Genomic DNA, 14,816 nt, shown 5'->3' on the forward strand with positions numbered 1-14,816 from the left:
TAGCCTAGTGAGCCATGGTGCCGGCCTGTAATCTTTTAAAAACACATAAGACAAAGAAAGGATCCTAAAATGTATGAGAGATGTCAGATTACCTTTAAAGGATCTCAAATTATATTGAGAGCAGATTTCTGAACAGAAACCCTATATGCTGTGAGAGAATGGAGAGATACATTTCAAGTCCTTACGGAAAATATTGCCAGCCCAGAATAATGTGCTCAGGGAAGCACACACATTTATAAATGAAGCTGAAACAAAGACTTTCCAAGACTATATAAAATGGAAAGAATTTGTCACCACTCTGCCAACCTTACAAATGATACTTACGGATGTGCTACAGAGAAATAGGGAAAGATAACCAGCACAGTTAAAGAGTGTGATGGCAGAAAATGTCTTAGTAATAGTTTGAAGGAGATCCCAAACAATAAGAATACAGAAAAATGCAAAGAACAATTCATTAGTTATCAATAATATATTTGAATGCAAATGGACTACATTCTCCACTTTAAAAAAAAAGACACATACTGGCTGGTTGGATTAAAAAATTATATGTTGCCTGCAGGAAACACACCTCAGCAACAATACACATAGACTGAAACTGAAATGTTGAAAAAAGGTATTCCATGCAAATAGAAATCAAAAGCAAATAGAAGTAGCTATCTTAATATCAGACAAAATAGACCTTAAGTCAAAACTTATTTTAAAAGACAAAGGTCATTATATAATGATTGAGGGATCAGTTCTACAGAAATATATGAATTTTTTGTACACCCAATCCTAGAGCACCCAGCTACTTAAAACAAAATAAGGAATATAAAGGGAGACATTGGCTTCAATGCGATGATTAGAGTCTTTAACATCCCATTTTCATCAATGGACAGATCAGTGAGGCAAAAAACAATTAACAGAGCTAACTTAACCTATTAACCAAATGGATCTAATTCATATTTACAGAACATTTCATGTCACAGCTACAGCATGCAATGAATGGGGCATTTCCTGTAATGGACCATCTGCTAGAATATGAAACAAGTCTCAATAAATAAAAAAAAAACTGGAATTACACCATATATCTGTTCTGACCCTAATTGAATGCAGCTGGAAAGTAGCAACATAAGAAACTCTAGAAAATATACAAACCACATGGAGCTGAACAACATGCTTTTGATTGAACAGTGGATCATAGGAGAAATCAAAAGAAAATTTAAAAACTCTTTGAAACAAATAAAAATGACAAGACAACTTATCAAAATTTGGGGATACAGCAAAAGTAGCATTTAGTGGAAAGTTTATAGCAAGTAGTACCTCAATCAAGACATTGGAAAGGCATAAAATAAATGATCTAACATTGCATCTCAAGGACCTAGAAAAACAAGAACAATCAAACTCCATATTATTAGGAGATAATAAATAATAACAATTAGAGAAGAAATAAGAAAAAATGAAATAAAAATGCAAAAAAAATCAGTGAAATGAAGAAACAATGGGGAGGGCAGCACTGAGGCATAGCAGTTAATGCCCCTGCCTGTGGTACCAGCATCCCATATAGATGCCAGTTCAGGTTCCAGTTGCTCTGCTTCCAATCCAGCTCCCTATTGATACACCTCGGAAAGCAGTGGAAGATGGCCAAGTATGTATGCCCCTGCAACCATGTGGGAGACCAGAAAAAGATCCTAGCCTCTGGCTGCAGATCAGCTCAGTTCTGGTCATCGCTGCTACTTGGGGAGCAAACGAGCTGAGGAATGATCTCACTTTCTGTGTCTCTTTCTTTATCTCTCTCTCTCTCTCTCTCTCTCTCTGTAATTCTGCCTTTCAAATAAATAAGTCTTTTAAAATGAGAACATAAGCACAACTTTTAAACCATTGGCCCAGATAACCAAAAATCTAGAGAAGACTGGAATTAATAAAATCAGAGATGAAAATATATTGCCAGTGGCACTACCGAAATGAATCATTACAAATAATTAAAAACAGCTCTATGCCAACAAGTTGGAAAATTTAAAAAACAGGAATAGATTTAAGGACACATATATACTACAAATATTGAGTCATGAAGATACTGAAAACATAAAAAGACTAATAACCAAGGCAGATATTGAATAAGTAGTAAAGACCTTACCAACAAAGGAAAACCCAGCATTGTTCTACCAACATTTTTTATTAATTAATTTATTTCTTAAGGAATGCAAATTTACAACTTTGGGTATATAGTTATTCTTCCCTCCATACCTGCCCTCCCACCCACATTCCCACCCCTCCCCCTCCTCCCTCTTCCTTACTCACATTCTCCATTAAGATTCATTTTCAATTAACTTGGTACACAGAAGACCAACTCTGTACTAAGTAAATGTTTCAACAATTTGAACACACATGCATACACACACACACAAATACTGAGAACAAGTATGAAAAGTAACTCTCATAATACAACTCACTGAGGACAAGGTCCTGCATGGGGAGTTAGTACACTGTGACTCCTGTTGTTAATTTAACAATTAACACTCTTGGGTATGACATCAGTGATCACCCAAGGCCCTGGACATGAGCTACTAGGCTATGGAAGCCTTTTGAGACCACAAACTCTGTCAGTATTTAGACAAGACCATATGCAAAGTGAAAGTTTTCTCATCCCTTTAGAGAAATGCACATCCTTCTTTGATGGCCTCTTCTTTCCATTGGAATCTCAAAGATATCCTTCATGTAGAACATTTTTTGCCACAATGTCTTTGCTTTCCATGTCTGAAGTGCTCTCATGGGCTTTCAACCAGCCCAGGAAGACTAAGGGCTGATTCTGAGGTCAGAGTATTACTTAAAGTGATTGTCATTCTGTGAGTCTGCTGTATGGACTGCTTCCCATGGTGAAGCATTCCCTCATTTTAAATTCTATCTATTATAATTATTAGACACCTGTTCATATTTATATGGTCTCTTTAACACTTAATCCTATCCATATGTTCACTTTAACACTTAGTGGCCCAGCCCTGGCCACTGTGGCCACTTAGGGAGTGAACAAGCTGATGGGAGATTTCTCTCTGTCACTGTAATCCTTTCAAAATAAATAAAAAATAAATCTTAAAAAAAAAAAGCTGTCCGGATCTCTTGTTGGGGTGCCAGGGCTCCTGACCCCGGCTCTCTGCTGATGTGCCAGGACAACAGCGGTGACAGTGCCGGTGCTTGGGTGCTGCCCGTATGGGGACCCAGATGGACCTCACAGCCCCTGGTTGCAGCCTGGTCCAGCCCTGGCCACCACAGGTGACTGGAGAGAGGGCCAGAGGACACCCTTTTTCTCTATTTGCCTCTCAAATAAAACAAGTGGATAAAAATGATAATTATTCTACTACTGTTGCTCATCCATTACTAATTTATACATTTATCTTTATCATGTGTACCGCATGTGTGGAAGTGAAACAGGCACGTCCGGCATCAGCTGTGGCTTCAGGCGCTCGCTGGGGGTCTTGGCATGGACCCTCGAGGATATGGGCGGCCAAGTGCATCTCTGACTCTGTCCCCAGCTCTGTCCCACGTCTCTAAGTACCCCCTCTACCCCCTGTCCCCATGGTTGAGGCTGGAGAACCTGGACGGACCGGGTGAAGACCTTGCATTTTTGGGAAGTTACAAAGCCTGCCCCAGCCCCTCAGTTACCCTGTTTCTGAACAGAGATGCCCCTCTCTCAACAGGCAGGTACCTGACCACAAACGGGGACAGCTCGAGCACCTATGGCCTTTTCCTCCGGAGCGGGGACACAGATGTGAGCTGTGAGCCCCAAGGCGAGGCTGGGGCAGGCTGGTCCGTGCCTCTGCAGGCAGTCGGGTCCCCAGGCCTGGCAGCTGAGATGGGGGGGCCTGACAGCAGGCAGACTCCCAAGGGAAGTGGAACAGCACTGAGGTTGGCCCCGCCCCCCGGCTGCTGACGCTGACGCTGTGTAACGCTCTCTGCGTCAGTGGACGTGAATGTGGCGGGGCATCCACGGTTGGCAGGGCCGGCTTTGTCCCCCACACAGCGGCCAGAACGAAGGCCAGACTGCAGCCCCGGCCTCGAACCCTAGCTCTGCTCCTCCGGCTGCATGCCCTGAACATGTCACTCTTCTTCCTCATGGGCCTGCAAGATGGAGGGTGCCCGTGATGGTGGGGGCTGGGCAGCCACAGGGAGGCAATGCGGAGGCTGTGGGGTACTTAGACCAGCCCCCCAACTGTCCCCAGGGTCCCCTCTCCCCGCTGTGGTGCGATCCTTTGCATTCACACAGCACCCCAAGAGTGGAGCTCCCTGCCCAGCTCCAGGCTCAGAACCACCCCTCAGCCCCACGGGGGACACCACAACCAGACACCCCCAACATCCTCAGACAGGGTGCCGAGCCCCAGGAAAATGTGCGTGGACTCCCCAGTGCCTTCCCAGGTGAAGCCGAGGCCCTGCCCGCCATGCTCCCTGCTGGGATGGACGTGCAAACCCTCACCTGTGAACATGGACAGGAATGGCCCTGGCCACTCTGGGATTGCCTTGTGTCCCTGGCTGTGGCTGGGCTCCCCGGCTCACAGCGAGTCTCCCCCGTTCACGCTGCACACCGGACAGCAGTGCCCACCCCCCGGAGAGCTGAGCCAGCCCCATCCCCTTCACCTTGCGTGGGACGTAGAACTGAGCCTCCACTGCAGAGCCCACCGCATGACATGGGTGCCCCTCAGCACTCCGGCCTCAGTATCCTCTCTGCCTGGCCGGCATTCGTTCACCGCACGGCTTTCAGCTCACTCAGGTCAGGGCTGGAGCCCCAGCCTGGGCCACCTCGTCCCCCTGCCATGCGTCAGGTGACATCTCTGAACTGGGCTCTCGGGGCCAGGAGCGCAGCCTTGCAGGACAGAGCCGGGCTGTACTCCCGGCCTCCCATCACAAGGCCCCTGAGCCTCAGCCCCTGGCCCCAGCCGGCTGCCACAGGTTGCCATGGCCTTTGGGAACATGGCTGTGGTATAAATTTAGCAAACGGCCTCTGTCCGCGGGGGCAGCCTCTGTATTTTTATCACGGTGGGTTGCAGAAAAACACACCCCCTGGCACACGCGTGTACCCAGCTGACTTCCTGACAGCAGAACGAAGCTGCTAATTTTACAGCCTCGCACAGAGCCCGGTTGGGTGCCCGCCCTGCGTGGGGGGAGGGATGCGGTGGGGGCGCTGAGAGCCTTCCAGAAAGTTCTAATTCCAGAACGTTCCAGGAACACGGGGTATGGGGGCAGGAGTGGTGGTGGAGAGGGAAGGGCTCGGCCCGACAGCCAGCCCCAGTGGGAACCCTGCTCTGTCCTGACATGCATCAGGAAGAACCTTCCAGAAGCAAGACAAGCACTCTTCAAGAGAGCCTCAACTCCCACCGCTGAGCCACATCCCCTGCCATCCGCTGGGGCTGACGACTGACCTATATCCTCAGGTGCCCTGAGCAGGCCTCTCTCTACACTCTCCCGCGGCCACACTCCCGACGCTGGCTCTGAGTGCCTCGGTTTCCCCTGGCCCACCTTGGTGGGGCTGTCTGCAGCTCAGACTCAAACAGGAAGCCGAGGGCGCAGTGCGAAGGGCGTGGCTGTGCCCCCAGGTCGTGGGTCAAGACAGTGGATGAGAGGCTGTAAGCCTCAGTCCCCCTGCGTGCGCAGGAAGGGACCGCATCCCTGGTCTGGCGGCCCAGATGTCGCAGCCTTAGAGCCGGCCACAGGGACGGGGGCCAGCCTGGGCCAGCCCAAGAAAGGATGCTTGGTCCTACAGGTACCCAGAGAAGGCAGGGAAGCAGCTGAAGGCCACGCTGTTGGCTGGGGGCAGAATCGGCACCCAGGTCTGCCCTGGCACCTGTGGATTAAGCAGGACTTTGGTTGGTGCTCAGTGCCGGCCACACACAGCTCCCACAGCACCTACCCTCTTCTCCTCTGTGACCCCACCCTCGCTGCCTGTCTTCCTCAGGTGCCTGCCCATGCCTGCCCTGGCTCACTGTGTGCAACTCTCCCAAAGGATGAGCTTTTCCCTAATCTGCTGCGTGCTGCCTGGGGAACCTGGCACCAAAAGTGGCCAGTTTCGAGCTCTCTCCCTACCCTGAAAGCAGTGGACCGCCTCCCCTCTTCTCTGTTCACTTTGGACACTGAGCTGTGGTGGTTGCTGGTGCTTCAGGGATCAAAAGAGAAGCAGGCATCCTATGCCACCAGTACTGCCTAGCCAAGCAGAAAGCCAGGGTCCTGGGGCCAGCACCAGCCCTCGAGCTGGACTGACCTTGATCTGAATCCCAGTTCTGCATCTCAGGTGCTGTGTGGCCTTTGGCTGGCCACCCACCCTCTCTGATACTCTGAACGTGATTCCAGGCTGAAGCAAGGGGGCCAGTCCCAGGGGCTTGTTGGGTTCTTTGTGAGGGGGGAAAGGCAAGGGTGGCCTGGTCACTCCTGCCTCATGAAAACCCCAAAGTCCCAAGGTGAGTGGGATCTCACTCAGGTCCCTAGCTGGCCAAGGCTGAAGAGGTGCTCAGACTTGGACCAGGAGGGGATGGAGGGGACTCCAAACAGAAGTCCAGCTGCCTGCAATCAGCAAGAAAGTGTCCCCCAAAGAGACGGCATTACAGAGAGTGGGAGCAGCCACAGCCCAACAGAGCCCTGGCCAGGCCAGGCCAGGCAGCAACAGGCCATGCCAGGAATCAGCAGGCTGGGACAGCCTCACCATGCCAGGAAGCCACTGGCCAGTGCTGTCTTCCACACTGCACTGTGAAAGCCGCCTAACCCCAGCCCACCTGGGACACCTGGTCCCGCCTCCTCGGGCACACAGGATAGGGCCATCAGGTCCATCTGGTCCATATGTGTTACCTTCCAGCTTGGAGCCCAGGCCCCAGGAGGAGGGTTAGGGAGCTGACCAGTGGCTACAGGCAGAGCCACAGGTGTCATGCAGAACTGCTCACAGAGACCCCCCACTGTCTCATGGCTGCTGAGCCATAAGGGGTGGGGGCAGAGCTGCTCAGCCCTAGGGCACGGGAAGCCCCTGCCTCTTCATGTACCATGTCACTTCCCTGGAGAGCCCCCAGGAACACCCAGTAGGGGCCACGTAACTGCTCACCAGCCCACTTCCTCTTTCCCCAGGCCTCCTGGATGACAGCACGTTCTCACTGGGGTGAGTCCCTTCTAGGGTCACATGGGGACCTCTCCTCTCTCCCCTCTGGCATGTATCACAGACAGACACAGCAACCTGGGGAGGGAGGATTCAGCTGTACTTCAGGTGCCGGGGTCCCCAGTTCACTGCATGGAGTCACATGTGCACCCCCACTGCCTTTGGGGGGCCTGGTGGTGGGGACCGGTGTTTGTTTCCCAAGGAAATGCATGAGCCTGGGCCGAGGCATGCAGCAGGTGCTCAGGACCTTCCTGCAAATCAGGCTCTTCAATGAAGACAAATTTTTTACTCTATGTCCATTCCCCCTTTAGAACTCAGTTCCTTCAGGTTCACTTGTCGGGGGCAGACTCCAGGGGAAGGCCTCCTTAGGGAGCCACAGCTGAGTTGATGGGTGGATGAATGAATGAATGGGATGGCTGGCTGGCTGGCTGGATGGATGGATGAGTGGATGGGTGGATGGTTGCATGAGTGGATGGATGGGTGGATGGATGAGTGGATGGATGGATGGATGAGTGGATAGATGGGTGGGTAGATGGATGGATGGGTTGATGATGCATGGATGGATGGGTGGAGAATGGATAGATGATGGGTGGGTGTGTGGATGGATGGTGGGTAGATGGATGGGAGGGCAGATGATGGATGTGTGGGTGGTTCGATGGATGGATGGGTGGATGAATGAAGGGATGAATGGGTGGGTGGGTGGGTGACTTGATGGATGACAAGGCTCGAGCATGTGAAGGAAGCCCGTGAGGACTTGCCACATTAAGGGCCACATGGACATAGCAAATAGAAAAATGTGGACTTACTGCCTCAGAAGTTTAAAGCTTTAAGTCTTGGCTCATTTACAAAGTGCTTTATAAAGAAATCTAAGCACAAGGTCTTGTCTCATCTCAGAAGGCAGGCATGAGAGGACACATGCAGATTGGGTCCTGTCCACAGGGCCATGTGACAGGCACGCACCTCTGCTGTGGTTCTGCACCTGCTCATTCCTCCAGCTCTTCGAGCCTTGTCTCTAAGTTTCCCCATCTATAAGGGAAGCAGCCATTCCTGCCCAGCCAACAGCAGAGACCGTGGGAATGCCAGGCAAAGAGCTCTGTAGGGTCTGGTGCCTCAGCCCCCCACAATGCCGGCATTCCCATATGGGCACCACATGGAGTCCCGGCTGTTCTGCATCCAAACCAGCTCCCTGTTAATGCACCTGGGAAAGCAGCAGAAGATGGCCCAAGTGCCTGGATCCTTGCATTTGTGTGGAAGACCCAGACAGAGTTCCTGGCTCCTGGCTTTAGGTCTCACCCAGCCCTGTCTGTTGCAGCCACCTGGGGAGTGAACCAGTGAATGGAAGACTTCTCTCTCTGTCTCTCCCTTTCTCTCTGTGACTCTGCATTTCAAATAAATGAATGAATCTCTTGTAAAGTGCTTTAAAGGACCAGGAAGCTCTAGGACAACCTGAGAAGGGGCTGCAGGAGGCAGGGTCTACACCAGCAAAAGTGGGGTACAGAGTCTATGCAGGTGGGAGCATCCATACCACAGGGGTGGCAAAACAGGGCCATGAGGATGACTGCTTCTTCTGGCCTCATCTCCCAAACTGAGACTGCAACTGACCCTCTCAAAGCCCACTAGGTTCCCACAACACACTCAGACTTCCCCCTTGCCCACAGTGGGGCCCTCTCAGCAGAGTGCACAGACATGGCTATTGCTGTGAGTCCTGCTGAGCTTTTGAGGGCTGGAAACAATCCCTTGGTGACAGCAAAACTGGATGGTCAGACCTAAAGGATTTGAGTGGAGTGGGCAAACGGACCCGAGTCCCATCCTGACTGTGGCAGGCATCACTAATCAATCACCTCACTCTGCTGCTGAGACCATCTCAATTTCAGAATCAGTGCATGGAGCCCAGGTACCAGAAGACCCAAATGACCTCCAGGCTACCCTGCTGCAGCGGGGAAAAGGCAGATCCTCACTGATGAAGGGGTGGCTCTGCTCTGGATCTGCTTCCTGTGTACCAGAAGGGCAGGAGGCCATGCATCATGTATGTCTACAGGGGACATGTGACAAGCCTGGGAGAAACCACCACCCACAGGGCCCCTAAAGCACAGACAGTGCAGAGCAGGAACCCCTGCTCACTAGGAATAGTGGGCAGTGGACAGCAGGGGGATTGGGGAGCCCAGCCCCACCAAGGCGGCTCTGGGTGCCTGGGACAAGGTTGATGGGGGCAGGTAACTCCTGTGGGCTCTCGGGGGAGGAGCATGCCCTGCATGCACATGACATGGTCTCTCCAGCTCAGCAAGCAAACATTCCCAATTGTGATGGCGACTGGCAGGCCACCATCCAGGTGCAGGGAAGCAAGGAGGTGGGAGCACCACACTTCACCACTGCCCCACAGGGGTCTCACGTGAGCCACACTGTAGCCAGGCCCATGCCTGCCCCAAGCAGGATCTGCCAAGGATGTGGGGACAGCGGGAGGTGGAGTCTCGCCCTGTCCCAGAGGAAAGCCTGCCTCTCCTCGTCCTGGGGGCATGGGTGTGGTCAGAGGAAAAGTGGCATTAGCTCAGAAAGTCAGTCACCATCCCAGGGGACGGTGAGCCCTGAGGGATCCACCAGGGGGCGCTGGCTGCTTCATCCGAGGCTAACCTGGTGCTGTCTGCAGAGACAGCGGCACAGGGCTTGGCGATGTCAGAGGGCTGAATGTGGAAGGCGGGTGACAGTGGGTGGAGGCACCTGTCAGACGTGGTCAGGAGGGCCCTGAACAGGGAAGGACAGGAGGGAGGAGGGAACACCTGGACAAAGCCTGGGGCCAGAGGGTGCTTGCTCTCACCCTAGGCCGGCATCTCACAGACACAGGGGAGTTGGCAACAGGACCCTCCCAGCTGTGCATTTAGCACTCTGCTCCTCTGGGCACTGCCAGGCGCAGCTCCGGATCTAGCTTTCCCTGTACGTGGCCTCCTGCAGCTTCTCTGCTGCAGGAGATAGTCTCTGCTCGCCACCCCTGCCCCAGTCCCCAGCTTCCTGCCAGTCAAGCTCGCAGCTCCCACCAGATCCCTACCTGCAAACCCACAGAAGCCTCAGTCCTGCTGCCATCCAGCCTGCATCTGCTGTCAGTGTGTCCTGCCCCAGCCCTTGTGGGCACACGTGGAAGAGGCAGGCCACGCACTGCTGACCTGGGAGGCCGTGAGGCTCTGGAATGGGCTGCCCACTGCACACTAGGCCTGTGGCCACCTCCAGACTTCACACTGCAGAGAAATCCACAAGGCCACACAGTCTGGCTACAGGGTGGGCCCCAGGCCTTCCCCAGCCATGGCCACCCAGCTTCTACCACCCCACAGAAGGGCAGAGGACCGACTGTGGCTCACCACCACAGACCCCGTGCACCTGTCACTTCTCCATCCTTGCTGTCCAGTGGGTAATAGGGCCTGGTCAGGACACCTGGGGGCTGGGCACAGGACACGGCAGCCAGAAGTGAGGAGGGGGAGTGTGGTTGGGCTTCTGGGCAGGGGCCCCGCTGTGCACCCTGCTCCCTCCTGGGCCGCACCTGCTCCCGAGCACACTGGAGCTCACTGGGTCCATCCAGATGTCCACCACAGACACCTGGTCACGGTCATTCTGCATTCCACGTCTCACTGACCGGGGCACATGCACGTGGGCCCTGGGCCCACCCCTCAGCCCCATTTTCGGTTTTGGTTTGAGAGACACAGAGAGACTAAGAGAGAGATCTCCATCCACTGCCTCACCCCTGAAACCTGCAACAGAAAGACCTGCGCTGCACCAAGGCCAGGAGCTGAGTGCTCCTCCCTCCAGGTCTCCCACGTGCTTGGGCCACCCCAGCTGCCTCCCAGGTTGTGCATCAGCAGGGAGCTGCAATCAGCTGGGACTCGAACCCAGGCCCTCCAAGGTGGGTCAGCAGCATTTAACCACCGAGCCAATGCCCAACTCCCACCCACCGCAGACCTCACCCCCTAGTGATCTGCTCTTGATGCAGCACCTACCACCCTAGGGCCCCTGCATGGCACCACTGGCTAGGACCCTGTTCTGGGTGCCCTTGGCTCCTCCAGCCTGGTGGTCCCGACTGCAGACTTGGGGAGTTGTTCACTGGAGCACCCCGGCTCCTAGCCCACTTCGGCAAACAGTAGCAGCTCAACTGATCAGCGCCATGGTCTCAGTCGGTCCCATAGAACCAAACATAGAAACAGGACACTCATATCTTCTCTGGGTCCACGGGGCCCCCGCCATCACCTCACCTGCTGCACTCACGCAAAGCTCACGCTGAGCAGCAGGGGGCACCCTGGAGCAGACAAGGGCATGGGGCTTCAGGAGGGTGCTCAGAAAGCCAGGGACCTGGGCTAAGAGCCAAGGGCGTGCACTCGTATGTCCAGTGTGCTGGGCACTGTGGCCAGGTGCACCAGATATCCTCCACACCAAGGGTCCCTACAGCACAGACCCACCCCAGCTGTAGAGGGAGGCCAGCCTCCTCCACCGTCTGCGGATGGAGAAACCGGGGTACTGGCACGAAGTGATCTGTCCAGGGGTGGTCGCGCTGAGATCAAAGCTCTGACTCCCACCCTGGCTCTACCCCGCCCATGCACCCCTGCCAGGAGCGCCTTGCAGGGGATCTGGCCGCCTCCTGGGAGTCCCGAGGGTGGCATCCCCGACGTCCTCTCGCTGACACCCGTGCTGGGGCTCCTCTGGGGAGCCCAGTTTTATTCCTTGGAGCTGTGGACACGAAGACTGGCAGGTGTCGGCGTGCGTCTCGCCGGTGGCCTGGCGTCTGCGGAGTCCTCGTTAAGACGCAGGCACGGATCAGAGCGGGGGACAGGGAGGATGGCGTATGACGCTATGGGGTCCCAGACCACACTGCGGGGAGTGGGCAAGGGGGAGTTCAGCAGGGGTCGCAAGTGGTGAGGAACGCGTGGGTGGTGACTTTTCTCGTGCTCAGCGATGCCCTAGCGCGATGGCGACGCCTCTCCTCGTCCCCAGTGGTCATCCAGGGCTCGCAGCCACTGCTCAGAGGCAGGACGGGTGTGGCCAGGCCGGCAGCCATAGAGCCATGGGTGAGGCAGGGTCCCTGGGGGGGGGGCGCAGGACGGGATGGGATGGGCGCAGCACCTGCAGCTCCTTCTGCATTCAGAGACCTGCGCGCTGAGGGCAGAGAGTGGAGGCAGTAATTATTTTATTAAGGAGGAGGAAATGATGAGTAATTTAATTTGGGGAAAGAACCGGGCCGCTGCTCGGATCGCCGCTTCCTGCAGCTGGACAGCACCTTCGCCCTGATTCCTGTGGCGTTTCTCCAAGGAGATTCAGGCAAACTCTCCCTCGGCCTTCAGCCCCGGGTGGCAGACCCTGGCAGGAGAGGGGTGGGGAAGGGGGCCACAGCAAAGAGTACTTGATTAGCAGCTGGCTGGCGGGGTCGCATCCTCAGACTGTGAGGTGCCCTTGTGGAGCTCCTGGGCAGCCAGGAGCCCTGGCCATACAGGGACCACGGTGCTCAGCGAGCGCTTCCCCACACCCACACTCACACCCACAGCTGTTCCTGCACACATGCGTGTGCCCTGGCACAAAACTCACGCTGCAGGCTGGCGGAGTCAAGCCAGAAAGTACTCTGGCCATGGTGTGTTGTTGGGAGTAGATTGGACCCTCCAAGCCAGGGGCCGGCACCCCAAAGCACCAGGGACCCTGGGGCCAGGCTGCTGCGCATCTGTGGGTCTCCATGGAGCAGTACTCAGCTCCCTTGGATGGGCCAGGCCAGATTATGCCCCAGGCGGGGGCCACAGAGTGTGGGGACCAGGCCTCCCCCCCACCCCTGTGAGCACCCTGCAGGGGTGGGCAGATGGGTCCCAGGAGACAAACACCCTGAGGAGCCCCAGACTGCCAACCCCACCTGCCAAGGCTCTGACTCAACAGAAACCTGTGGTACCCTGGGCTCCTGAGAGGCAGGGGCAGGGAGGGGGCAGGGACAGTGACCAAAGCTCCCAGCCAGCCTGCAGGCCCAAGGGGGCATGGCCAGGGCTCCCAGAGGGCTGTGTGGGAGGTTGGGGATGAAGAAAATTTCAACTAGTGGAATTTTCCCCTGGGAAGGGCTGGTGGGGCTGTGTCCTGGTAGAAGCCAAGAGTCCATGCAAGGCATCAACTACATGGTGCCTGGTGACTCAGCACTTGCGGAACAGCAGGCAGGCTGTAAGCCCACTTCCATGGTCTCCGCTGAACTGTGGCCCCGGCCGGCTGCACATGCGGGGATCCAGGCTGCCATCACTCTGTGACAGTCCACGCGCCACGGGGGACTTCCATGGAAGACCCTGATGTCCTAGTGTTATTTGCAAACTGTGCATGCTCATTTCATGGCAGTAAGACACCACCTAAGCCTGGGTGTGTGTGGGCTTCCTGGAGGCGGAGGCAGGAGGGCGAGGAGGGGCCCCATCAGACCAGCAGGGTCAGCATCCAGCTGGGAGCTAGAAAGCTCCTCCTCTGTGCCTCCGGCCCTTGGGAGCCTGCAGCATTCCTGGTGGTGCCCAGAGTGGATGCCCTGGCCGTGCCCAGCTGCCAGCATTTCTGGTGGGCCAGCAGGGGCTGGGGGCTGAGGGCTGAGCTCTCCCACCAGGCGAGGTCAGAGAAGTGCAGCTCCCCAAGGAAGCAGGGCTCAGGGCAGGGCTCAGGCACAGGGTAGGGAGGAGAGAGAGGCCCAGGGAGGGGAATGGAGAGGCAGAGCCTCTGAGGCCCCACCCACACACAGCAAAACGACAGGGCCTTATCTCTGACAGCCCCATGTGGGGTGCCCAGGGGTGTGGCCAGGTGGTCTACAGAGTCCTGGCCCCTCAGGGCCAGACCCACCACGGTCCAGAGAAAGGAACTGGGCTAAAGCCCATTCTACAGGTGAGTCAGCTGGGCTCCAGGTCTCATGTCTGAGGCCTCACCTCTTCCTGCCCACCCCTCACTGTCCCCCTGGCCTCTGCGCAGGGGAGTGACACCAGTGACATCCTGCTGCTCTGGATGCCTAGGCAGCCCCTGTCCCCTGCCAGACCTGAGCTCAGGCCAGCCAGCACCTGAGCCTCTGCACAAATACCCCTGGCCCATCACAGCCTCACTAGGCCAGGCCTCTGTCTGGGGCCTGTTCCACCTATGCCCTGAGAAAGGACACCCAGGTCGCAGCTGATGAGTGAGTTGGTGGCAGTGAAGCCCCACGTTACGTGGGCCTCACGCTGGCAGAGTCCCCTCTGAGTTTTAGGTAGCTGGAGCTCTGTCCCAAATGCAGCACCCAGGAGCACCATGGGCAGTGAGGGCTGGGTGGTGCTGGGGAGGGGGAAGGGAGGAAAGGGGCAGCTCCATTCAGTTGCCCCAGTCCCAGGGCTCTGCAGGAACCTGCCTGGCCCCACCCCACGCCACTGCAGACAGCCCTCCCCTGCGACAGCCCTGCTGCTCGCAGACCCCCCACCCCCACCCCCAGTGCCTGTAGAAGTCAGCGCTGCTCTGCACGCAGGCAGCCAGGCCTTGGGGACCCTGGCTTCCCCTCCTCTCACTCCCTGGAGCCGGCACCCCTCTCCAGAGCTCTCAGAAGCACAGCCCCTCCAGGGTTCCCTGGGGACCCTGGGGACCAAGGCTTCAACATTTGCCCCCATGTTCCAGCGCTGAGTACCTAAGACCATGTTCATGTCCCAAAGAGTGTGGAACCGTCACGCCACGACGGTTCTCAGAGCTGGGGGCTTCGGGAGCTAATGCAGCTGGGTGG

This window comes from Lepus europaeus, chromosome 17, assembly GCF_033115175.1.
Source record: "Lepus europaeus isolate LE1 chromosome 17, mLepTim1.pri, whole genome shotgun sequence".
NCBI classification, from domain to species: domain Eukaryota; kingdom Metazoa; phylum Chordata; class Mammalia; order Lagomorpha; family Leporidae; genus Lepus; species Lepus europaeus.